Below are 25,520 nucleotides of genomic sequence, written 5' to 3' on the forward strand. Positions count from 1 at the left end.
CTGCCAGTCTGTGCTGAAGTAGATCTGAAGGTGATCTGATTTTGCATCGGGACACTTCATACAGATGTGAATGAGCCAGCTTGGTGTAGTGGTTAGGAGTGCGGACTTCTAATCTGGCAAAGCTGGGTTTGATTCCCCGCTCCTCCTCCACATGCAACCAGCTGGGAGACCTTGGACTCACCACAACACTAAGAAAGCTGTTCTGACCGAGCAGGAATATCAGGGCCCCCTCAGCCTCATCTCCCTCACAGGGTTGGGAGAGGAAAGGTGATTGTAAGCTGCTTTGAGACTCTTTCGGGGAGAGAAAAGCGGCATATGAGAACTAACTCTTCTTCTTCTTCTTCTTCATCATCTTCTTCTTCATCATCTTCTCCTTCTCCTTCTCCTTCTCCTTCTCCTTCTCCTTCTCCTTCTCCTTCTCCTTCTCCTTCTCCTTCTCCTTCTCCTTCTCCTTCTCTTTCTCCTTCTTCTAATTGCATTAAAAAAAATCCAGCCATTCTCTCCCATACATGCTGTTCAACATGTGCTTGAAGCAAGCCTGTCTCTTCTTGGCACCCCAAAACTGTGAATGGAGGCAACTTGTGGGCTGAGAAGTTGTAACCATCTGCTGGAGATGTGTGTTGACTGACCGGTTCCTTGGTTGGATGTTGGCATTTCCAGGTCATTGGTATCTTTGCAATGTTTCGATGAATTGTTTGGCCTTTCCAAGCATTCAATAAATGCTTTCCTTCCCATTGCACCAATTGTTGTGGTGTTGTCTTTACACAGTGGATGTTATTGTTGTGGATAACCACCTGGAGGTTGGCAACCTCATCCGGTCACTTAGAGTCTCCCATTCTCTTTCCTGTTGCTTCCCGTACTCAGGGCAGTCTCCAGGTCTTTTGGCACCCCTTTTATTTCCTCCCATGGGCATTGGAGGGCTGAGAGCAAGCGTCAGAGCTTTGGCACGCCACTCGAGTGGCCTGGTTTGGGAAGCAGCTCCACCTCTGCTGCCAGATTTATTTGCGTCTGCAATAATTTGATATATGTATGTTAATTTCTTCGCATATTTGCAATTCTTTGTTCACGCCAGTTCAGTCTGGATCTGCCAGGCGGTTGCTTCGGATTTTCAGATAGTTAAGTGGAGAGGGAATTGGTTAGAGAACCGCACTCAAAGAGTTGTTGTCAATGGTGTTTCATCAGACTGGAGGGAGGTGAGTAGCGGGGTACCTCAGGGCTCGGTGCTCGATCCGGTACTTTTTAACATATTTATTAATGATCTAGATGAGGGGGTGGAGGGACTACTCATCAAGTTTGCAGGTGACACCAAATTGGGAGGACTGGCAAATACTCCGGAAGATAGAGACAGAGTTCAACGAGATCTGAACACAATGGAAAAATGGGCAAATGAGAACAAGATGCAATTTAATAAAGATAAGTGTAAAGTTCTGCATCTGGGTCAGAAAAATGAAAAGCATGCCTACTGGATGGGGGATACGCTTCTAGGTAACACTGCGTGTGAACGAGACCTTGGGGTACTTGTGGATTGTAAACTAAACATGAGCAGGCAGTGTGATGCAGCGGTAAAAAAGACGAATGCCATTTTGGGCTGTATCACATCACAGGGGCATCACATCAAAATCACAATATGTCATAGTCCCATTGTATACGGCACTGGTCAGACCACACCTGGAGTACTGGGTGCAGTTCTGGAGGCCTCACTTCAAGAAGGACGTAGATAAAATTGAAAGGGTACAGAGGAGAGCGACGAAGATGATCTGGGGCCAAGGGACCAGGCCCTATGAAGATAGGTTGAGGGACTTGGGAATGTTCAGCCTAGAGAAAAGGAGGTTGAGAGGGGACATGATAGCCCTCTAAGTATTTGAAAGGTTGTCACTTGGAAGAGGGCAGGATGCTGTTTCTGTTGGCTGCAGACGAGAGGATACGCAGTAATGGGTTTAAACTTCAAGTACAACGATAAAGGCTAGATATCAGGAAAAGAAATTTCACAGTCAGAGTAGTTCAGCAGTGGAATAGGCTGCCTAAGGAGGTGATGAAGCCCCCCTCACTGGCAGTCTTCAAGCAAAGGTTGGATACACACTTTTCTTGGATGCTTTAGGATGCTTTGGGCTGATCCTGCGTTGAGCAGGGAGTTGGACTAGATGGCCTGTATGGCCCTTCCAATTCTATGATTCTATGAAGGCCCAACTGGGCTGCGTAAGCATTAATGAGTCGCATTAATTGACATTATTATAACCACCCCCAACCCCCGGCGATAGTTGCTTGGGCAAAAAGACAAACTATGTAAATATAAAGGGTTTGATCTAATTTCCTCACTGATAACATGCCAATTGGTGATTCCGATTGCTGCTTCTTGTAGCACAGGAAATGCTCCCAAGTCTACTTTGTACTCGCCCTTTCACCTGGAATCCCCTCTTAGACCCTAAGAGAGCTCCTGTTTCCTCTCTACTCTTTAGACCTGGGCCTATTCTGCATACAACAGATAATGCACTTTCAATCCACTTTAGAAGTAGATTTTCCTGTTCTGCACAGGAAAATCCAGCTGCCAAAGCACATTGAAAGTGCATTATCCTACGTGTGCGGAATGGGCCCTGGAATCCCTTTCAGACCCTCAGAAAGCTCCAGCACCCTCACTGCCCCTTACACCGGGAATCCTCTCCTTCTCCCTTAAACGCTGCTACTCTGTCTTCTTCCCAGCACCTCACGCCCGGAAACCCCCTCACAGAGTCCCAGAGAGCTCTTGCTCCCCCACTGCCCCTTACACCTGCAGGCATCTCCTGGAGGGCACCTGGTCCCTTAAACGATTTACCTCTTTCTCCCACATCGGCCCTTACTCCTAGCACCCTCTCCTGGCGCCCCATATGCCTCTCATCCCCTTCACTGACTCCTCCCCTTGCCCCTAGTGCCCCTTTATTCCTGCAACCTGGAGCCCTAAAGCTCTCCCTGCTCCCTTCAGTGAGTCTGCCCACGTTCCCTTATGCCAAGAGCCTCTTTTCCTTCCTTCCAAGTTCTCCTTCTCCGTACTGCCATGCCCCCTGACTCCCGGCTCCTGCAGAGCGTACGCCTCGAGCCTCTGTCACAGATGCGAACGTCAGTCGTCGTCCCCCCCCCCCCGCTTGCCTCTGTCCTTCCCTTCCCCTCCTTTCCCCCTCCTCCCTCCCCTTCTCTCCGACCAGAGTCTCCTCAGATTTGCCTTTGCCTCCCTTACGCTACCTCATTCCAGAAAGCACCAGGACGTGGCTGCTGCACAAATCAGGAGAAAACCTCTACGAGGAAAGCCACGCTTTCCGAGAACAGAGGGGAAGGGAGTGCTGGGCCAGCGTCTTTAAAAATAATTTGCCGCTGCTCTTTTTTATTCCGCGAGGCTTCCTTCTTTTGACAGATTTGACCTTGGTGTCCAGAACACTGTCTGCCAGTTGGACGTAGCGGATGCGCTTGATTTCGGCACATTCCCCCCACCCCACCCACACACACACACACTCTTCCCAGCCTCCTGGTCCTCCACCACCTACAATTCATGGCCTTCTGGCTCCTGTCAACACAGGCGGGTTAGAGGAGTTCCCGGGAACACTGCCAAAGTGGGGGCAGAGCCAAAACGGTTTGGGTTACTGTGGCTTCTTGCAGGTTCTTCTGCTAGGGGATCTTCTACTGGGGTGTGGGGAGGGGGGCAGCAGGGAGGGAGGGAGGGAGGGAGGGAGGCATCCAAGAGGGGGACAGCCTTGCCAAGCGTTTGCTCTGTAGCCCTTCTCTTCCTGGCCCTTTGGAGAGGCTTGCAACACGATCTGCGGCAAACCGCCAGCGGGCCTTGAGCGGCTGACTGCCCAGGTTATTAAGGGAACGGTTGGCAAAGGGCAGAGGAGGAAGCGAAGCGGGTTTGAGGCAGAGAGCTAAGAAGGGCAGAGCACTCCCAAGTGGACCCTTTACCTCTAGGTCAGTGGTTCGCAAACTTTTTCGGGCTGCTATTTCCTTGGCTCCTAGGGCCCATTTCTGGTACACACACACACACACACACACACACACACACATCCTGTACCTACCACTTTCCTTGGGTTAGGTCTACTGCAAATTTAAAATACACTAAATAGCCTATCCTTCTTTTTATTTATTGTTATGCAGTCACCCTATTTTAGTCTGGAAAAAATATAGGTTCTTGGTAAAAGTCATTTGTAAAAGCCATTTTGGGGAAAGAAAGAGACAGGCAAGCAATGGAAAATCCCATGGCCTGGAGCAAGCAGGAGAAGGCTTTTCCAGCCTCCCGAAGATGGGGGCTGTTGGGGAAGGGTTGCCAGCCTTGGGTGAAGAAATTCCTGGAGATCTGGGGTGAAGCGTGGGAAGGACGGAGTCTGAGGAGGGGAAGGAGCTCAGTAGAACAAGAAGAAGAAGAAGAAGAGCTTGTTCTTATATGCCGCTTTTCCCTACCCGAAGGAGGCTCAAAGCGGCTTACAGTCGCCTTCCCTTTCCTCTCCCCACAACAGACACCCTGTGAGGTGGGTGAGGCTGAGAGAGCCCTGAAATTACTGAAGAAGAAGAAGAGTTGGTTCTTATATGCCGCTTTTCTCTCCCTGAAGGAGGCTCAAAGCGGCTTACAGTCGCCTTCCCTTTCCTCTCCCCACAACAGACACCCTGTGAGATAGGTGAGGCTGAGAGAGACCTGATATCACTGCCCGGTCTGAACAGCTTTATCAGTGCCGTGGCGAGCCCAAGATCACCCAGCTGGTTGCATGTGGGGGAGCACAGAATCGAACCTGGCATGCCAGATTAGAAGACCACACTCCTAACCACTACACCAAACTGGAATACGGTCCCCTCCAGGCCACCTGCTGAAGCTGCCATTGTCTTTAGGAAGCTAAGCAGGGTTGGCCCACCTCAGCACTGGGATGGGAGACCACCAAGGAAGTCCAGGGTGGCTACTACCCAGAGGCAGGCAACGGCAAGCAACCTTGGAGCATCTCTTGCTAGGAAAACAGAGCTGCCAGGAGGAGTCAGATTTCTCCCCTCCTACTGCCCCTCCAATGCCTCACCACCTCTCTGGACCCTTCTACTGCCCCCCCCCCCCAGGGCTTTGATCTGTGTGCGTGTCAAGTGGAATGAGAGATGTGGAACTCAAGTTACTTCCACCTTATGGTGACCTTGCGGTTTAACGACCTCCAGAATGTCCTCTCCTTGACCGCCTGGCTGGGATCATGCAACCTGGGGGCCGTGGCTTCCTTGATGGAGTCGTTCCGTCTCCTGCTGGGCCTCCCTCTTTTCCTTTCCTAGCCTGGTTGTCTTTGGCTGTGACTCTTGTCTTCGCAGAATGTGGCTGAAGCACGATAGCTTCATGTTAGCTTCCGGGGCTCCTGGAAGATGGCAGCGACTGAAGCCGGGACTGTCTGCAAAAGAACAATGCTGAGGGCTGAATGATAATGCTTCCTACTTGATCAGACCGATATGGTCCACTTTGTTCAATGTGATCTGCCCTGGACAGCAGCAGCTCTTCAGGGGCTCACAGCCTGAAAGGTAGGTTTGCCAACTGCCTGGTTAGGCCTGGAAAACTCCCAGAATTACAACCGATCTTCAGGTGGCAGAGCTCAGTTCCCCTGTGTGGACACTCTGGCATTAGACCCTGCTGAGGTCCCAAACCCTGCCCACTCCAAGCTTCACCTCCCTCCAGGCATTTCCCAGCCCAAAGTTGGCAACCCTAACGCCAGAGGTGCTTCCCAAACACTCGAGATTCTGGGGATCGAACCTGGGACCTTCTGCCTGCAAAGGTTGGGGTCGTGGTTCAGAGCGACGGCCTCTAGTCTGGTGAGCCGCGTTTGGTTCCCCACTCCACATGCAGCCAGCTGGGTGACCTTGAGCTGCTCACAGCCCTGTGAGAGCTGATCCCACAGAGCAGTTCTCTGAGAGTTCTCTCAGCCCCACCACCCGCCCCAGGGGCCTGTTGCAGGGAGGAGAAGGGAAAGCAATTGGAAGCTGCTTTGAGACTCCTTCGGGTACTGAGAAGCAGGCTATAAAACCCAATTCTCCCTTCTTCTCTACAGGGTGGGGGCCAAGCCCACCCCAAGCCAATGTCCCTCTGGCCCAACCCCTGCATTTCTGCAGTGTTGTGGGGATCACGTCCCATTGTTTAATCCCTCTGCTCAAGCAGTAGGATGAGTGACGTGGGACTCACCTCCCCTGAAGCCTTGGCAGGGTTTGCGTGGGAAGCCGGGAAGTCTCCTGGGCAAGGGAGGACTTGGTCAAGTCCTGCTTCTTCTAGAAGTTTGGTGTAGTGTGTATTAGCGGGGGGGGGGGGGGGGGGAGAGAGAGAGAGAGAGAGAGAGAGAGAGAGAGAGAGAGAGAGAGAGAGAGAGAGAGAGAGAGAGAGAGAGAGACGCTTACCGAAACGTTCCTCTTGGCTGCACATGCCTTTGGGGAATTCCGTCCTTCCTTTGTACGCTGGCAGTGCCCTTCCTCAAGCCCCAGTATCCAGTTTCTCCCTGGGAAGGGTCACAGGGGGAGAGAAAACTAGGTTTTTCTTTTCCAGCAGGTCCCCCCCTCCTTCCCTCCCCCAAGGTGGATTCCCTCTCTGCCTTTGCTTCATCCGGGGATGCCCTTTTGCGGGGAAACTGCTTCACTCCAATTAAGATAAAGAGAGAGGAGGGGAGAGAGAAAGGGGGGGGGGGGGGAGAGAGAGAGAGAGCCAAGCTGGTTGTGTTGCAGGAAAAAGCCGAGGAAAAGCCAGGCAGGGCGGTGACAGGCATACCCAGCATAGCTGCATTGTCTGAGTATTTATAGACGGGCGCTTTTGACTGGGGGGGGGGGTGTGGAGAGAGGGGTGTGCGCCTGCCCTTTGGGATCGGGGAAACAGCAGGTGTGCGTCTGCTAGTCCTTTTCTTCCAAAGAGATGAAGGAGATGGAGCCTGCCGTTCCCGCCACAGGTAAGTCTGAAGCTTTGGCCTCACCTGCGAGGGGTCTGAAGGAGGGATGCGGGCGCCTTCACTTTCCAAACAAAGTCAAGATTGGAGAGGGAGGGGGTGGAAAGTTCTGTCTGACAGCTCCTGGCGGGGCCCCCCTGCTAGGGACGCCAACCTTCTCCCGTTTGAGGCTCGGAGGAGATAGGGTTCTGCATGCATGCCCCGGTCTGCTTTGGACCTCTTTGGACTGGCCGTTCTTTGGGGCTCGGTTGCCACTTTTCTTTCCGGGGTTATGTCGCCTGGTTCTGGGGGACTGAATGGCTACCAGGGATGGAGGACAGGTCTTTGTAGGGGCGCAAGTGGGATGAGGGAAGCTAGCTTAGAAAGGAGGGGACTGTGGCTGAGACCCAAAGTGCTCACCCGAGAGACCCTGCCCAGCCCTTCAGACCCCTCCCAGCTTCCTTTCCCTGCCTTCCCTTGAGAGTATGGACAGCAGGCCCCCACAGGGGTCAGTTGGTCTCCCCACGTTTTCCTTCCCTGGGGCAAGCGGGGCAGGAGGGGGGGCGCAATCCACAGGCTAATTTACAGACGAAAATCCTTCCCATTTTGGGGATGTTTTGCTAAGGATGCCACTTTGGATTGACCTTGGACTGAATTCAGCAAAGGCGCGTCCTTTGACGGGGTCTATCCACACCCATTTTAACCATAAGGTCTCAGTAGAACCTCACTGTATAGTGGCAGTATACCTCTTGTGTGCAGGATGTAAACCTTTATGGCCTGTTTGTATGTATCTGGCAGTGGCTGAGACACCGAGAGACGCTTGGCTATAGGATCTTTATTCTAGTATGGCAGAAAGATGTTTACTGGCGGCTCTTGGCTACAATAACTAAATGGAACCTCCAGGTTCAGAAACAGTGTACCTCTGATTAGCAGAGGCTAACAGGAGGGGAGGGCTGTTGCTTTTCTGCCCCACTTGTGGTCTTCTTTTCAAGGCATCCGGCTAATGACGAATGATCCTCTTAGCATAATGACACAAAGCAGTTCTTCCTTAGTCTGGGCACAAACATGATTATCAGTGGCTATGACCCGTGACTGGTAAAATGGAACTTCCATGGACATGGGCAGCCAACCTTGGAGTTAACGCTGCAATGGTGGAGGAGCATAGCTTGAATCTGACTCCCCTTGGACCTTTGGTCTGGCCCAGATGTGTTCTTTGTGTGTCCTGAACTGCAAGTCGGGTTGTTGAATTGATAAATGCCATGCATGGCAAACCTGTGGAACTCCCTGCAGCAAGATTTATTTATTTATTTTATTACGGCCCAGGGCAGTTTGCACGGAACGTTTCGGGAAACATAGAACATCATATATCAATAACAGTCATAATATAGCATAACATATCAGTCACCATTCTAACAATAAATATAAATTTTAGCAGATTACTATAATTAATTGATTGAACAATTTCAATAGAGCAACCCCTAAGAAGGTCAGAATCCATCAGGTGATGGCGGGTATGGCTTAAGGGGGACCACCTGGTCTTTGGTCAGATGTTTTGTCGGATTAACCTCAATCAAATGCCTCGTAGGGGAGCTCCGTTTTGCAAGCCCTGCAGAATTCTGAGAGTTTGTCCAGAGCCGTGATCTCTTCATGTGGGGGCCAGTACAGAGAAGTCTCAGGTCCTTGTTGGTCCAACGCACTTCTTTGGGCCAGGGATTACTAGCCAGTTGGTGGTGGCAGAGTGTAGTGCTCTTTTGGGGACAGTCTCTAAGGTACACTGGGCCCAGTCCGGCCTTGAAGGGAATTACCAAAACCTTAAGGCCAATCCAGAATTCAATTGGGAGCCAGTTGAGTTGTTGGAGTACCGGCCGGAAGTGGGATCTCCATGGTGTATTGGTGTGGATCCTGGCCGCGGCGTTCTGAACCGATTGTAGTTTCCGGATTGAGGATAAGGGTAGGCCTGCGTAGAGCGACGTGGTGAGAGCCTCTTCTAAAGGGTTGGACGGATTTGTGCGGAAGGAGACGCCTCAGCCGCAGCTATGAGGCTGGATTGCTAAATGAAATGTCCGTGTTCCCCTGGATAACCAGAGCTGGGAAGTGACATGAGGGGATCTGTGCTTTACTAAAAACCATTTTGGAGGCGTCTGGTATGTGGAAAACAGGAGCAGGGGCTGGGTACTTCAGGGCTGCTCTTGCCTTCTTAACATAAATTAGTTATGCTCAAACCGTTAAGAGATCCCCAGTCAATATTCTAGCTTGGTGAACTCGTATTATGCAATTATTCTAATCAAATACATGGGCGGCACAAGCCCTGGGATTTCTTTCATAGTTCTGTACAAGGCAGAATTACGGCAAGCCCTGCTTCTCCTTGCACCACAATGAGACAGAGAGAGGGGATATCTCTCTTTCCATGCAGTAGCCCTTCGAATCAGGCAACGCCCAGGAGACCTGCAAATATGGGACATCTCTGCAAAAAAAAAAAAAATTTGGAGGGGAAAGTCGAGATCTCAAGTCAAACTCTGACCTGGCCCTTCAGCTTCACAGCACCCCAAAATCCCCACGCATCTCTTCTTGGCTGTATGAAGGAAATATTAGCATCGTCTACTGTTCAAGAACAGAGAAGTTGAATCCTGGAGCTCGGGAAATGGCTGGTCTTGAGGAAGGAGCTGGAATCCAACACAGGTGCATCCATAACAGCTCCTGGAAATGCAAGGCCGAGCCCATTTTCCGACCCAGCCAACAAACTTTGCTATGCCAGTGAGACTCCGGGGTCTAGCGTGGGACTCAAAGTTAGGTGGGCCAGTTGGGAAAGAACTGGAAATTGGGGGGTGAGGGGTGGAGCCTGGGAGGGCGGGGTTCAGGGAAGGCAGGGACCCCAGTATGGTACAATGCCATGAGGTCGACCTTCTGAAGCAGCCTTTTTATTCAGGGGAACTGGTGTTTGTTAGCCAGAGAACCATTGTGACGTTGGGCTATCTCCAGGTCCAACCTGGAGGTTGGCAATCCTCTTCATATGCCCTGGATCCAGGACTGAGCTGGTAAAAAGCAAGATTACTGGGATCAGATCCATCATGGGATCTGCACCCTGATTCCCTCTGCTGCCGTTCGTTAGGGAAAGGGCACTCTGCACATGCTCAGATATGTTCCATCCTTCATCCAGGTTGGGAACAACTCCTGGGCAAGAAAGCTGAAATTTCTTTTATTAAAACTCCATGAAAACAATGGGGGAATTAGGTTCAGGAGATGAAAAGAAAGCCCTTCACGTGAGTCATTATTAAATTGTGGGACTCACTGCCACAGGATGGTCGTGACAGCCACTAGCTTAACTTGGAAGGGTGGAGCATGAGAAAAATTCACAGAGAAGGAAAGATCGACCCATGGCTAACTGGAACCTCCATTTACAGAGGCAGTCTACCTCTCAATACTGCTTAGAGGATGAGTGATGGGAGAAGACCCGGGTGCTAGACTGGAGCAAGACTTTTCTTATTAGAATAGTTTTAGACAAAATACATGAGATTTGTTAATTATTCAGTGGGGTAGCTCCAAAGGATCTCCCTGTCTGTGTCAGAATACCGAGGTTTGGGCAAGGAAGCAAGATGCTAGCTTGGAGCAACTTCCGAGAGGGGGTCACTGGGGGGGGGGGTGTGGAACAACATAGTTATTGAATTTCTTGTGTTGTTCATGAGCATGTCTAGATGCCACTTGAGTGGCCGTCCAGTTTTATATTTCTACGATTCTGCAGATTGGCGCCTCACTGGATGTTGTTTTCACCCTCTCTAAAAAAATTGATCTTTTTTTTTTTGTAATGTCTTTTGAATGACTTGCAAAGAAAAAAAAACATATTTTAACAAAATCTGTTTGTCTGGAAAAGCAATTTCTTCTTGGCACGGCAGGCGTGTGTTTCCAAAACGATAGCGACTAAACAGGGCAATCATTGTGCAACTCTCCCTCTTTGCTCTTTGGAGTGGTTTATTAATAGCACGTCCCTTTTGTTTTGGAAATGAATGGCTGGCAGATGGTCCAGACCTGAGGAGAGGGCCAGGATCAAGAGGACTCTCGCTCCTGATGGGGAACTGGCTCCACGCAAGGAGAAAGAACCTGCCAGGTGTGGCCAGGACAGGATATCCCGCAAGATTTTCCTATGTTTGCGATTTGCAAAAAGGTCCGGACTTGCCAAGTCAAATCTTGGTGATCCGTAAAACTTGCTTGGTTTGGAAAGTTCTACGGAGGTCAGGTCAGGTTTGCCAAATGTCCTCTTTGCAGCTGCAGCTGTGTCCATTTGCTTAAGAGCCAGTTTGGTGTAGTGGTTAGGAGTGCGGACTTCTAATCTGGCATGCCAGATTTGATTCTGCAGTCCCCCACATGCAGCCAGCTGGGTGACCTTGGGCTTGCCACAACACTGATAAAACTGTTCTGACCGAGCAGTGAAATCAGGGCTCTCTCAGCCTCACCCACCCCACAGGGTGTCTGTTGTGGGGAGAGGAATGGGAAGGCGATTGTAAGCCGCTTTGAGCCTCCTTCGGGTAGAGAAAAACAGCATATAAGAACCAACTCTTCTTCTTCTTCTTCTTCTTCTTCTTCTTGCTGGAGTCTTCCAAAAGCTAATTTGTCCAGATTTCAACACGGAGCCCCCAAAGTCCTGAGGCATCTATGCTTTAGGAATCCCCTCCCTCCCTACGTGTAAAGTTTCCAGTTAGCGCTGGCATAGCCCATGCATTTGTGATTTCCGTATAACAGATGACCCTTCAAAAAGGCAACCTTGGTGTGATAACATGGGCCTCCATACAAAATATCGTTCGTGTGATGTATCAGTGTGCAGAAGCACATGGGTTCAGCCACAGAAGGCCACATGAGAAGATGCTCGATGTACTCAGGCATACAGTCACACTGAGATTTATTTATTTGCAGTACTTTATCGGTGCATCTGTCCTTATCAGTGATGTTGGGGTAAAATAAAACACAGAAGGAAAGGAAATTGTTTCAGAGGAATGGAAGGAATAGAAATGTGTGGCAGCGCATGCACAAGGTTCTGCACATTTCGTGGTCTGGGCCAAATATATTTGCAGGACTGTTTAACATTCTATGCCCCTAGAAGAGCTTTGTGCTCTGCAGGAGCAGGTTGGTGACCCTTGTAAGGTGCATCTGGCCTAGCCTACGGCCAGGGCATTTTCGGCCCTGGCCCTTGCCTGATGGAATGAGCTCACGGACAAACTGAGGGCCCAGCGGATCTATCTCGGTTCTGCAGGGCCTGTAAGACAGAGCTCTGCTCCCAGGTGTTTGGTTGAGGGGGGGCTGAAAGAGATTCCCCCCCCCCTTGACAGTCCTATAGCCTATTTAATCATAGCTGGTTACAGGTAGCAATTCATTTGGAGGTTTAGGAGGGTGGGGGGAAGGAGTTTGGGGAGGGGTCTTTTTGGGGTGTTTGGGAAGGGTGGGAGGGGGTTTCTATTCAATGTTTTATTGATGGATGGATTTATTGATGGATGGATGGATTTATTGATGGATGGATTTATTGATTTATCTCAATGGATGTTGGGAGACACCGCGAGCTGGCTGGAAAGGAGCCATGGCATAGAAACATAATAAACAAACAATAAATAAATATTGAATCCTCCCCACTTGAAACATTAAAGAATAGTATACTGTTGAGAAACCCCCGAAACATTCTTCAGGCTTCAAGAAACCCCAGAAGTGGCGCAATTGTGCAGAATGTGGTAGGGAAGCAGAGCTGTGAATGACCCCCCTTCCCATCCCCATAGAGGAAAACTAGAGTTGATATTATTCTTTTGCAGAATAGAATTTTAAAGTGAATGTTATTAATTCGCTTAATTTTAATGCGTTTATTTATTTTCGTATTTGTTAACCGCCATTCCCAGACCCAACCCAATACATACAAACTAATATCGGTGGCAAAAAAGCAAAACAAAAACCAGTCTGCAAAACTCCCCTTTCCCATCCACCAGCATCATACTACAACAGTCACCATTGCCCTGAGGAGAGGGGGGGATCTACTGCCAGTGTCCAGCCTATGGACCTATGGAGGGAGGGATCAGATCTTTCTAGCCCAGCCTCAACCAAATGCCTGGTGGAAGAGCGCTGTCTTGCAGGCCCTAGGGCAGGGGTAGTCAAACTGCGGCCCTCCAGATGTCCATGGACTACAATTCCCAGAAGCCCCTGCCAGCGAATGCTGGCAGGGGCTTCTGGGAATTGTAGTCCCTGGACATCTGGAGGGCCACAGTTTGACTACCCCTGCCCTAGGGAGTGCTCTCCCGGGAGCTCATTCCACCAGGTCGGGGCCGAAACTGAAAAGGCCCTGGCCTTGGTTGAGGCCAGGTGTGCCTCCCAGGGACTAGGGACAGCCTGTAAATTCATATCCGCAGAGCAAATTGCCCTGCGTGGGGCATGAGGAGACAAACAGTCCGTCCGATAAGTGGGACTCAGGCCACGGATGGCCTTAAAGGTAAGAACCAAAACCTTGAACCTGAGCCAGCTGGTAACCAATGCTGCTGCCTCAGCATAGGCTGGAGATGGGCCCTCCAAACTTTTACAGGGATTGTACATATACCCAGAAATGTAATCCTTCCTGCGTTCCCAAAGAGAGATAGGGCAGAATAGGAAGGAAGGAAGGAAAAGCAACAGAAAGAAAGGGAGATGAAGGAAGGAAGGGAGGGAGGGAGGGAGGGAGGGAGGGAGAGAGAGAGAGAGAGAGAGAGAGAGAGAGAGAGAGAGAGAGAGAGAGAGAGAGAGAAGAAAGAAAGAAAGAAAGAAAGAAAGAAAGAAAGAAAGAAAGAAAGAAAGAAAGAAAGAAAGAAAGAAAGAGTGAGCATTGCCTGATCCAGCCTGGGAATTTCCTGGATATTTGGATGTGGAACCAGAGGAGGAGAGGGTCCTCAGTGGGGTCCAATGCTGAAGAATCTACCTTCCAGAGCAGGATCTGATCTTGGTCACCTGGAAGTCAAATTAGCCTCAGCATCAGAGTGGAACCTCCACGTTCAGAGGCAGTGTACCTTGATTACTTCATGACAACAGCAAAGGGTAGCTTTCTAAAATACCTTTAAAAATAAATTCATCCATGTCATTCATGTCTTGTCTCTAATCCTGGGCGATGTCTCTAAGCAGACACAGAAATGAAGATGCTGGATGGGTGATCTCCTCCAGCAGAGCTGGTATTATGGGTATGTCCGTGCACCGCTGCCTTCCATGATGCCGAACTAGAAAGTCCACTTGCTTTTGGGAGCCAATTCTGGATGTGCTCCCAAGCTGGTTGTATCAGTGACGGGATGCTACTTTAGACAGAGCAGGACTTTCATGTGCCCAGTTGTGAGCTTGTTATGTTCTTTTTAAAAATCCTCACCCTGAGTCAGATTATTATTATTATTATTTAATGTTTAGACTGCCCTTCTCCAATAGGTCTCAGGGCGGTTTACAACATAAATAGTTAAAACACCATAAAATCCACATAAAAACCCCAATTAACATCAACAAAAGTTACATATAACATATAAGCGGCGGTGGTCACAATTCTGATCTTAGTCACCTGAGTTCCCTTCCAAGTTCAGCCTGGTGGGGAGAATAATATTCAGAAGAGGGTGGCACCAATACAATAGATCTAACAATGATTTCGATGTTAGAGATCTCAATATTGGAGGGGATCCTCTGATGGATTTGTGGGAGAGATCCCTAGTATGCCCCCAGAAGAACCTTAAGATTGGCAAAAAACCAAACATATTGGTGGTCCTTTTTGGCTGTGGCCCCAGCTTAGTGGAACAAGCTGCCAATTGAGACCTGGGCCCCGACGGAACGACCCAAGTTCTGCAGGGCCTGCAAAACAGTTTTCTTCCTCCCAGCTTATAGCTGAGGCTGGGATGAGCTAATATAGTCACGGGATTCCCTCCCTTCATCTCTGGGGTATTCCCAACACTAAACTCAAAGGTGAACTCAAAGGGGAAATTGACTGACAGGTGGCGGACTGGAGTGCTAGGCAGGACAACGGAGCGCTGCAAGTTTTCACTGACTGCTTTAACTGTAATGTTAATAGCATGACGTACAAGATATGATCTGAATTGTTTACATGCTGTACTTTTAACGGTTTTCTATCCTGCGCCCTGAAGCGGTACAGTCCCCTCTTGCTACCCCAGGATTTAACCACTTTGCTTTCTTCTGCTGCACGTGCAATGTGATGGAAGACTCCGGCCGCTGTCGTCCCACCCAAAGCGCTCCTAGCTATCTTCTCCCCGTATTTGTCTGGCCCCGCAGTTCCTTACAGGGGGAGAGAGAAGGATCCCATGTGGAATTAATTCTCTCTTAGTCAGCCAAACTCTACTGAGAATTACTCCTCTGCCAGTGCCTATTTAAAGCATCCCTGACCTTTCTTGCATCTTTAGGAGGGGCAAGTCTTGGTTGCTACAGACAGTGGTGTGTGTTTTCTGGGAAAGCAAATCCCCCCCAGGGGGGGATTCTTGGGGGCTGAGAAGTCTTGCAAGTGAAGGGAGTCCATTCCAGCCAGCCTCAGAGGCAAGGCCGGGGGGGGGGGGAGGGGCGGAGCAGCAAGAGTGGTGCCAAGCTTAATTGTCTTGCAACATGCTGTCCAGAATTCTGTTTGTGATTTCGGAACTGCCATGTGCATAAAAGCCAGCAGGGTACCTTAATGTGCTCACATTCAAATACATGCATGTGTCCAAGTGACCTGGGAGGTCCAAGTTAGCTCAGCCTCATCAGATTGTGTGAAGGGTGAGCGGAATCAGCCCTACTTGGTCTTCAGATGGGCAGTCACCCTGCAACCGCTCTGCAGAGGCTGGCTGTGGCAAAGCCCCTCTGCACGCCTCTTGTCTTGAGGACTCGACAGGTCACCAGAAGTCAGCGCTGACTTGATGGCATTTTCTACCACTACCGTGCCAGAGAAAACGCAGCCTCTTGACACTCTGAGATTTGATTTCTATAGGACCTTGGAAGGGAGCAAACTAGGCCAATGCACGCCATAATCTTCCTTATCGCTTAGAGCAGCGTTTTTCAACTTTTTGACCATGGGGAAGCCCCTGAAAAAAAAAATCAGAATTCAAGGAGCCCAGGAAGTGATGTCAGCTCGTCACACACACCCTGCCACACCCCCAGAAGTGACATAACTACCTGCACCCTTATCCCTCCTTTTGCTCCCTCCTTGTGCCTTCCTCTGCCTCATGTAGGCCAGAAAGGAGAGCAGGAGCTGAGAAGACAGCCTGGACCCCTCATATACCATGCTGTTTCAGAGTTTCTTTCAAGCCAGGGATTTCTCCCTAGGGAACTGATCTGAAGTAAGATAGGAAGATAGGAAGTTAGGGAGCTAGATAGTAAGATAGGAAGTTAGGGAGCTAGATGCACAGATTATTACTGCTATTACAGTATAATGTTCATTTATTGATTTAAAAAACCAAATAAGCCCCCTGGTGGTGGGGAGGTCAAATTGCTTCCAGCTTGGTAGTGGCTGGGAAAAAGGAAACACTAAGGCCATTTCCACACAAGAAAAATGTTCCTGGACAGCCTTGGCATGTTGGCAGCATATATAAACCCTTCCACATGATGTTGCAAATATCCCAAGGCTGTCCAGTATCTGGGTTGTGATTTGGACATTTTACAATTGCGATTTCAGGGATACAAAACACTGGATTTACCACCCTAAATTCTGCAAACCACCGGTAAGCAACCAGTGAGTAACCAGGGATAAAACCATATGGAAAGGGGAAGGCACAATAGTCCCGCAGCTTTGTCCTGCCCTCATTCCTGCCCTCCTCTCTCCATTTCCTGCTCTGAGAAAAAAAATTTTTTTAATGCTGCCGTATGTGGAGCAACGAATATGTGCCTCTGTGTATAGGAGAAACGGTAGGGCACAGGCTTCTGTAGGGAGTGGACTGCAGCAATCTGTTTTATTTTTAAAGAAACATGAGTGGGTCGGGAGGGGGAATTTATGTGGAAGACCTCTCGCTCCTCACCTGGCGTCTGCTTTCTGAAATTTTTGTACTGTTCTTTCTGTGGCAACCGGTAGACATTACAGCATGCATGCATTGCCACACATAAGTTTCAAGGTGTGTTTTTTTTAAATTAATTTTTGCATGCACACACACACACCCTGCACCTAAGTGGCAGAGCACCGGCTGCCTTCTCTGGGTGACTTTCAGTTGTGACCTTGGCAGCCCACGGATGAGCCACACTCAGTCAAGCCAGGTGGCCTGTGGATGCCACGGGTGGCTGCCCCTTTTGTGCTGCCGGGGCTGGCGCCCAGGCCACCCTTCTTGCCTTGCTCTACTGCCCAAGGCCCCAGAGAGTTGGCTGCCCAGGCAGGTCCCTTGGCCCCCTGCAGAGTGGAGCGATGCCCGCAGTAGGCAGAGGAAGAGGAAAAAGAAGAAGAGTTGATTCTTATATGCCACTTTTCTCTACCCGAAGAAGTCTCAGAGCGGCTTACAGTCGCCTTCCCTTTCCTCTCCCCACAACAGACACCCTGTGAGGGAGGTGAGGCTGAGAGAGCCCTGATATCGCTGCTCGGTCAAAACGGCTTTATCAGTGCTGTGGTGAGCCCAAGGTCACCCAGTTGGCTGCAAGTGGGGGAACAGGGAATCAAACCCAGCTCACCAGATCAGAAGTCTGCACTCCTAACCACTACAGCAAACTGGAGTGGTCGTCTGGCAGCCCACTGAGCCAGAGATGGTCGGCCAAGGGCTCTAGACACAGCCTGTGAGTTCTTGGGGGTAGGGGAGCACAGGTGACTGCCTGGCAGGTTGCAATATTGGGAGGGTTAGAGGGACCATGCTGGGGGGGGGGGTGGACAGATGCAGCGGTGTCACATCCTCATAAAACACCCACATACACATATACACACATCCTGCAGGGAGCATGGCCAAAAGATCTGCATGAGCTGCGAAGGAGCGGTGAGACCTGCCAAGTTAGAAAACCCCCTTGGGGCTCCTCTAGTCCTTTGGCTCCCAGAAATGGCAAAGAAACCCAGCCGGCGGGAACACACCACAGACAGGCTACACATGAAACATGGAGTCAGCCTACCGGGGACGTTTTACCCGGCCGCACTTCCAGCTTACGGGATTTCACTCAGAGTTGGCAACATATCTTCGAGACGTGCATGAGGTCTAGCAACTTGTGTGTGTGTTTTTCCTTCCGTGAAACGGGGAAGCAGGATTCTGGGCCCAGTTCTGCAGTGGGTGGTTTGGAGTTTGGGGACCTATGCAGCGCCGATAGTTCCTTTTTTTATCTAGAAGGAAGCTTCTGCTGGGAAGGTAACGGTTTGCCTGAAGGATTTCCACCTTTCCTTGGGGAATGAATGTCAACAGCAGGCTGACACACATAACGCATACATACACTAAGTCCCCTTAACAGCCATTGCTTTCCCAGGGGGGTAATAAATTCTCCTCTCAAAGGATGCCTTTATTGGCGTCCATGACAGACCTGGAGATTTAAAGCCTCACCTTTTGTGTTGACATCAATATAAGCTATTAGGGAAACAACCGCTAAGTGGTGTTTAATAAAGTATTTACTCTGCCTTCACCAAGAGGAAAGAATCTTGGAGGGTTGGGCATTCCCTCCCCCAGCTCAGTTTGCCATGGAGTAGGGGCTAAACTAAGGTTGCCAAGTCTCCAGGTCACACCTGGGGATCTGCTATTATGCTTGCCATCTCTGAATTGGGAAATACCTGGAGATTTGGGGGGTGGAGTTGGGGAGGGTGGGATTTGGGGAGGGCAGGGACCTCAGCAGGGGAGAATGCTTTACAGCCCCCCACCTCCATGCAGCCATTTCCTCCAGGGAAATTGCCCTCTGTCACTAGATGAACTGTGATAGTGGGAAAACTCCAGGTCCTACCTGGAAGTTAGCACCCAAGTTTGGTTCCCTTGGAGAAAATAGCTGTTTTGGAGGATGGACTGTATGGCATTATACTCTGCTAAGACACCTCCCCAAATCCAGCCCTCCTCAGGCTCCACCCCCCAAATCTCCAGGTATTTTCCAAAACAGAGTTGGCAATTCTAGACTACACTCTGACTTAAGCCAGGTCAGATTGTGTTTGTGAGGCTGAATGATTTCTGTATGGGGTTATCTCTGGCTGGGATATCGCCATAGGGCTGTCAGCCGTTGGTTAGAACCTAGTGATGCGGCAATGGGAGGGGCAGAGATATGGTGGTAGGGGGTGTGTGCCGCTATGTATAACATGACATCACTTCCAGAGAAAACCAGAAGTGACATCATGTAACTCTAGGAGCCATTCCGCACGAGTTTAATGTAGCAGAAGGCTTTCATTTTGTAAACGCTACTAATTTGCAGTTCCGCAAGACGTCGTACACAATCTGCAAGACTCCTGCAACAGTTCTGCAAAAAGCGATTCATTGTAGCGCTTCTAGAGAAATCGGGAAAAGTGGATTCACCCTTCGAAAAGCGCTACACTCTTGCGAAAAAGAGTGTAGCGAAAAAGACCTGTGCGTTCTCATTGTTGTGGTTCTAACAAAGTCCCTCCCCCTGGCTCTCTCCTCCGAACTTCCGGCGAAGCAATTGCCATTTTTTTTCCTTGGAGCCAGCAGGGAAAGCAACGAACCAGCGAGGCTTCATTCACCCAGCGAGGCTTCTCTGGCTACAGTCCCTCCACAGAAGTGCTTTAAAGCAGTGGTCCCCAACCTGCGGGCCGCGGCCCGGCGCCGGGCCGCAAAGGCCATGACACCGGGCCACGGCTCCGTCTCCCCGCCCCCCCCTGCAGTAAAAAACTTCCCAGGCTGCAAGCCTGCGGCCCGGGAAGCTACTTACTGCGGGAGGCTGGGGAGAGGGAATCAGGGCCGGGCCGCGCCCGTGCAGGCCGCGCCCGCGCAGCCCGCGGGTGCGGCCTGATCCATGGGTGCGGCCTGCGGGCGCGGCCGGGTGCAGCCCGCGGGCGCGGCCCGATCCGCGGCTCGCGGGCGTGGCCCGATCCGCGGGTGCGGCCCGCGGATGCGGCCGGGCGCGGCTCGCGGGCGCGGCCCGAAGTGTGGCCGTGGCCCGCGCAGGCGCGGGCCCTGCGGGCGTGGCCCGATGCCCTGCCGGTCCCCGGCCTAATAAAGGTTGGGGACCACTGCTTTAAAGCTCCCCTCAAGTCCCCAAGCACAACACAGCCCCGTTTGCAAGTTCCCTTTATTTTCAGCTGAAAATCGCGCCCGTACGGGGGAGGGGGGATTTTTTTTTTTACTCGGGGGAGCATGGTAATGATGAATCGCCAGCTCACATGCCAGCTAGATGGGTCTCTCCATTGCAACGAATCAAGGCATATTCGTTGCAACACGTGTGTGTGTGTGTTTTTTTGACCTGTGCTTAAAGGGAAAGGGGCTTTTCCGGAGCATGATAACAACCACCCATTGGCTGTTCGTTTGATTGACGGCCAGGGGCGGGACCAAGCACAGAAAAAATCGCTTCCTTTCTAGCGATTTTTGCGAGACCGGAAACCTGTGGGAAATGAATGAAATGCTACTGGATTCCACTACAAAGGCAGATATGCGTAACACCGAGATTCCACTATTTAAAATAGCGTTTCCGCTTTGTGGAACCAATTGGCAACATTGGTCCTTGTGCGGAAACACCCCAAGAATTGCCAGAAACTCTGTGGTTCCCTAGGGCATAGGAAACATGGCAATCCTGCATGTGGGAGAGGACCGATGAAGAGGAAGATGAAGAAGAGTTGTTTCTGAAATGCCTGGCTCTTTCTCACAGAATGGCCCTTTGGGATTAGCCCAAGGTGGGTCCACCTGGCTTGTCTTCCTCTTGTCAACAGTGGCCAACCAGGCCGGAAGCAAAGGTGTGCAATCCCCATGTCTTTTCCCCAGTGCTTCATCCATATAGCTGGACTGCCTGTGAATCGCTCAGGGCAGGTAACAGTATTAAAATGACATAGAAATTTAAAATATCAAAACAATTACAATACAGCCAATATAATAATATGAATATAACTAATATAACTAGTGCCCGTTGAAGTAAATTGTCAGACGGGGGGAATTTGGAAAGGAGCTTTTCTTGCTGGGTCTTATTTTAGGCTTCGACCATAAGATCAGCAGAATAGCTCTGTCTCGGAGGCCCTGCGGAACTGGTTCAGGTCCCTCAGGGCCCTGATCGTCTCTGGGTGTTTGCTCCACCCGGCATGGGCCAGGGCCAACTTTACCTCCTTTGTGCCGGGGACCCTGAGCAGATGTTGACTCAAAGATCTTTGTGCTCTCAAGAAATTATACGGGGAAAGGCAGTCCCACAAGTATGCTGGACCCCAAAAAGGTGAGCTTCCCAGAGTGGGAGGGCTAAGAGTTTTCTGGACTTTGCAGACCCCTTGACCTGTGATTCTCTTGATCAGTTTCTTAGCAGTTGCTGAGAAGGGGCCTTGAGGTGGAAAGAGAATCCGATCCCTTCATTCCTTGTGGAAGAAGGGGAGGGGAGAGCCTTTGGCTGGCTTGGTCCTCTTCCTCCCAGTTTGGTGTAGTGGTTAGGAGTGCGGACTTCTAATCTGGCATGCCGGGTTCGATTCTGCACTCCCCCACATGCAGCCAGCTGGGTGACCTTGGGCTCACCACGGCACCGATAAAACTGTTCTGACCGGGCAGTGATATCAGGGCTCTCTCAGCCTCACCCACCTCACAGGGTGTCTGTTGTGGGGAGAGGAAAGGGAAGGCGAATGTAAGCCGCTTTGAGCCTCCTTCGGGTAGAGAAAGGCAGCATATAAGAATCAACTCTTCTTCTTCTTCTTCAGTAATCTCAGGGCTCTCTCAGCCTCACCCACCCCACAGGGTGTCTGTTGTGGGGGGAGGAAAGGGAAGGTGTAAGCCGCTTTGAGCCTCCTTCGGGTAGGGAAAAGCGGCATATAAGAACCAACTCTTCTTCTTCTTCTTCTTCTCCCCAGGGTCTAGTGGATTAATCAGGCTAATAAGAGCGTAATTTATCCCATGCCCTGGCAGGAGGGAGAGGGAGCAGCCGGCTCATGAAATATTCAGGCCTCTGCCCTCATAACAAGAAACGGAGCAAAAGTAATTAAAACATCATCTCGGAGGGGAGGGGAAGGACGGAGGCGAAGGGCTCAGGAGGCCAAAGACGGGGTGGGCCTGATCCAGCTTCCTCCGCTGGCAGCTGCTGAGGATGTTCAGATGAGCAGGTGGTATTGTGTTCCACGGGGTTGCCATATTTCTTGAGATACGAGATAGGAGCAAGGGGAGGAGAGGCACCTTACCTGGGGATGGTGCTTTACAGTTCCCAGATGTAAATCTGGGGGCAATAGTAGGCCCCCTCCCAGGGAGGGGTCCAGATGGTACAAGGACAGCCATTTGGGAATCCTATCCAGGGCCATCAAGAAACCCCAAGGTTTGACAAAACCCTGGTTAAGAAAGCTTGGATTAAGATGGCAGACATTCGAGATGCCAGCCACTAGGTGTCCTGAATTTACAATTCATCTCCATACAACAAGAGATCAATTCCCTAGAGCAGGGATTCCCAACCAGGGGTCTGTGGACCCTTGGGGGTCTGCAGGAGCTCTGAAGGGGGTCCATGGGAACTCGGAAGTGATGTGGTATGGGGGGCCTGGGTTATTTTCTCAACTCCTACTCTTCTTTCTGGCCTGCATGAGGCAAAGACACCGTAATAGCAGTAAAGGTGGAGGGAGAGAGCAAAAGGAGTGCTAAGGGTGCAGGTAGTGATGTCACTTCTCGGGGGTGCTGCCAGAGGCGTGGCCAGATGACATCACTTCCGGAGCTCCTCGGAGTCTGAAAAATTATTTCCAGGGCTTCTTCATGATCAAACAATTGAAAAAGGCTGCCCTAGAGAACACAGTTGTTTTGGTGGGTGGACTCTAATTCTACCATCGACATCACACTGGCAGGACAGCATGACCATCTCCATTTTGCAGAGGAGGGACGGAAGCAGTGAAAGTTTGGTTTTCCTGGGCTCATCCGGTGAGCTGATGAAAGAGGCAGGATTTGAACTGGTTCCCTTCCTCGAGTAGTCTTTGGTCTCAAGGAACTTCATGTCCAAAGGGTGTGTATTTTTATTTATTTAGAAAGTTATGAAGAAAGGAAAAAGAAATACTGCATATTATTTTATACTACAAAACTTCTATTTAGAAGGAGAAAATATTCATTGAGCTTACCTTTAACAATACACATCCTGTTCTTTTGCATTGCTTTGAAATTACAAACCACATTTTGCGTTCTCCCCATAGTTAACATATACAATTTGATGATCGCCGTTTTCTTTCCATTTTATATTCTACTGTTCAATATAGTCTAATATTGGCCTCCGTTCTCTTCTATATTCCATTGTTGATTTTGCCATTGTCCCGTATTCCATCAGTTTATTTAACCAATCTGGAATATCTAGTGGTTATTCTTCTTGATGCATAAAGGATCCTAGCTGCTGTTACTATATTTATACAACCTCATTATACATTTTAACATTATTTGGTACCTTATTTAATAACATACATTTTGGAGCCAACACACATGTAACTTTCAATATCTTTTGCATCTCATCATGGATCATAACCCAATATTTCCTTGCTTTCTGGCAGGTCCACCACATATGCATTTATATTTTGACATTTCCAGGACTTGTCATTATAGCTCTTATAAATGGTATGCACCTCTTACATTGCATTTGCAGAACCAGGCGATGGAGGGGGAAGGAGACTCACTTCATCCAGCATCCTGTGTCCACCTGAGGCCATTGGAAAGCTTCTGGGTTGCCATCTTCTGTTGCTTGGCCTTAAGGAGGGTGTTGACGTGGGAGTTTTCTTGACCTTGGTTTTCTCTTTTATCGACATCCTCCTTGCATTCAGACAGGTTTTGGCACTGTGATATTGCAGCTGCATGGGGCTTCCTGGGCAACTTCGGGCTGTACTTATCATTCAGTCACAGCATTTCCATTCCTCTCCTACCCCGATGAAGTTCTGTCTGAAACAATCCAGTGATTGTTTATTCCATGCAAGGAAAGTCGGCATGGTGGGGAAACAAAAAGGGTCCACTGGGCCAGCAGTGATGCCATTGCTTTTCCGTGGGGGAAAAAAAAAACTGGGGTGGGGAGCCAGGAGCTGGGTGGGAAGCTGATGCCAGGAAGGATAGACACTCAGGCCTCCCAGTTTTGTTTTGGCCACCTCGGACTGGTGTGCTTTTGAAAAGCTCCTCCAGATCTCTCTCCAGATTATGGGGTTCTGACATATCTGGGCTTGTTTCTGAAGTGGACACATAAAGCCACCTTATACTGAATCAGAGCCTTGGTCCTTCAAGGTCAGTATTGATTATTCAGACTGGCAGCTGCTTTCCAGGATCATAGAATAATAGAATCCTAGAGTGGGATAGCCAGACAGGCTATCTAGTCCAACCCCCTGCTCAATGCAGGATCAGTCTGCGTGGAGACTGTCAGTGAGAGGACCACCTTCTTAGGCAGCCCATTAATTGCTGAACTACTCTGATTGTGAAAAAAATATTTCCTGATATCTAGCTGATATTGTTCTCTCTGTAGTTTAAAGCCATTACTGCTGGTCCTCTTCTCTGGTGCAGATGGGAACCTTTCCCTGCCTTTCTCTAGTCTAAGTGACAATCATTCAAATACTTAAAGGCAGCAATCATAGCCCCCCTCCACCTCCCCTTCTCCAGGCTGAGGTCTTTCACATCACTTATTGCCTGATCCTTTTTAACTGCCTATATCAGGGATTGAACCTGGGACCTTCTGTATGCCAAGCAGATGCTCTGCCACTAAGTCACAGCCCCTGTGGAGGCAATACATTAGACAGGGGCTGGCAGGGGCTCATGGGAATTGTAGTCCATGCACATCTGGAGGACTACAGGTTGACTACCCCTGCATTAGGAAACTTCATTGTCCCCTTAAAAAAAAATTCCTCTGTTTCAGTAGGCATGTTAGTTTGTTGCAGCACCACAAAACAGAAGCCAGTGGTACCACAAAGATTAACAACATTTATTCCACAACGAGCTTTCATTGCTGACTTCCTCAGATACAATAGGAAGGAAGAAAATCATTGTCCTCATTTGGAAAGAAAAGGACAGAGTAGGGGAAAGTGGGAGAAGCTGACAATTAATCACTTGGGATTTTTTATACGACGGCTTGAAATGCTGAAGATTCATTTCTGCCTTGCCCCTTTCATGTACAAAGAATTGTGATACTGCCTTCTTTATGATCTCACAGGATTATTTTTTGTTTTGTAGTGCAGGAGCAATGCACACGGGCGCCACAATGATGGGGCAAACAATGCAGCGTGCAGAATGGAATGGAAAGATGCATCAAACTCAGCAGAATCTAATTCTATAATTAATTTTAGAAATTCTCCTAAGATTCTGGAGCAGTTAGAATTCAGGAACAAAGGGAGGGGTGGATTGGGATGGGGGGACGCATCTTGAATTAAATGGTTTATTGTTTGTACGCAGAACCTGGGGGTGAGGTATTTGGGTGTCTTTTCCAGTTGGCATTTGGTTGCAGAGGGAATTTGGTGCTTTTTCTCTCACTTCATTTTTTTGCCAAACACCCCCAAGTTCTTGTTGTATACCATTTGGCTGACACGAGTACTGAGCTCCTGAACACCTTAAATTGATTTTAGCACCTTCCCATAATAGGTGTGTATCTGGGGAAGGAATAATTCTGCAATTTTACAGACACGATGGTCTGAGCACACTG

At 49.7% G+C, this 25,520-nt stretch overlaps 1 protein-coding gene across 1 annotated transcript in view; it reads left to right on the forward strand.

The window, feature by feature from the left end:
• Positions 1–6,796: 6,796 nt before the first annotated feature.
• The window catches only part of KCNN1 (potassium calcium-activated channel subfamily N member 1), a 102,221-nt gene continuing 83,497 nt past the window's right edge, over positions 6,797–25,520 (forward strand). Inside the window, exon 1 of the mRNA XM_077331961.1 lies at positions 6,797–6,902. The gene's annotated coding sequence lies outside the window, so the exon portion shown is untranslated. The remainder of the gene's footprint in view (positions 6,903–25,520) is intronic.

The sequence above is a fragment of the Paroedura picta genome, chromosome 4 (genome assembly GCF_049243985.1).
Source record: "Paroedura picta isolate Pp20150507F chromosome 4, Ppicta_v3.0, whole genome shotgun sequence".
In the NCBI taxonomy this organism is placed as follows: domain Eukaryota; kingdom Metazoa; phylum Chordata; class Lepidosauria; order Squamata; family Gekkonidae; genus Paroedura; species Paroedura picta.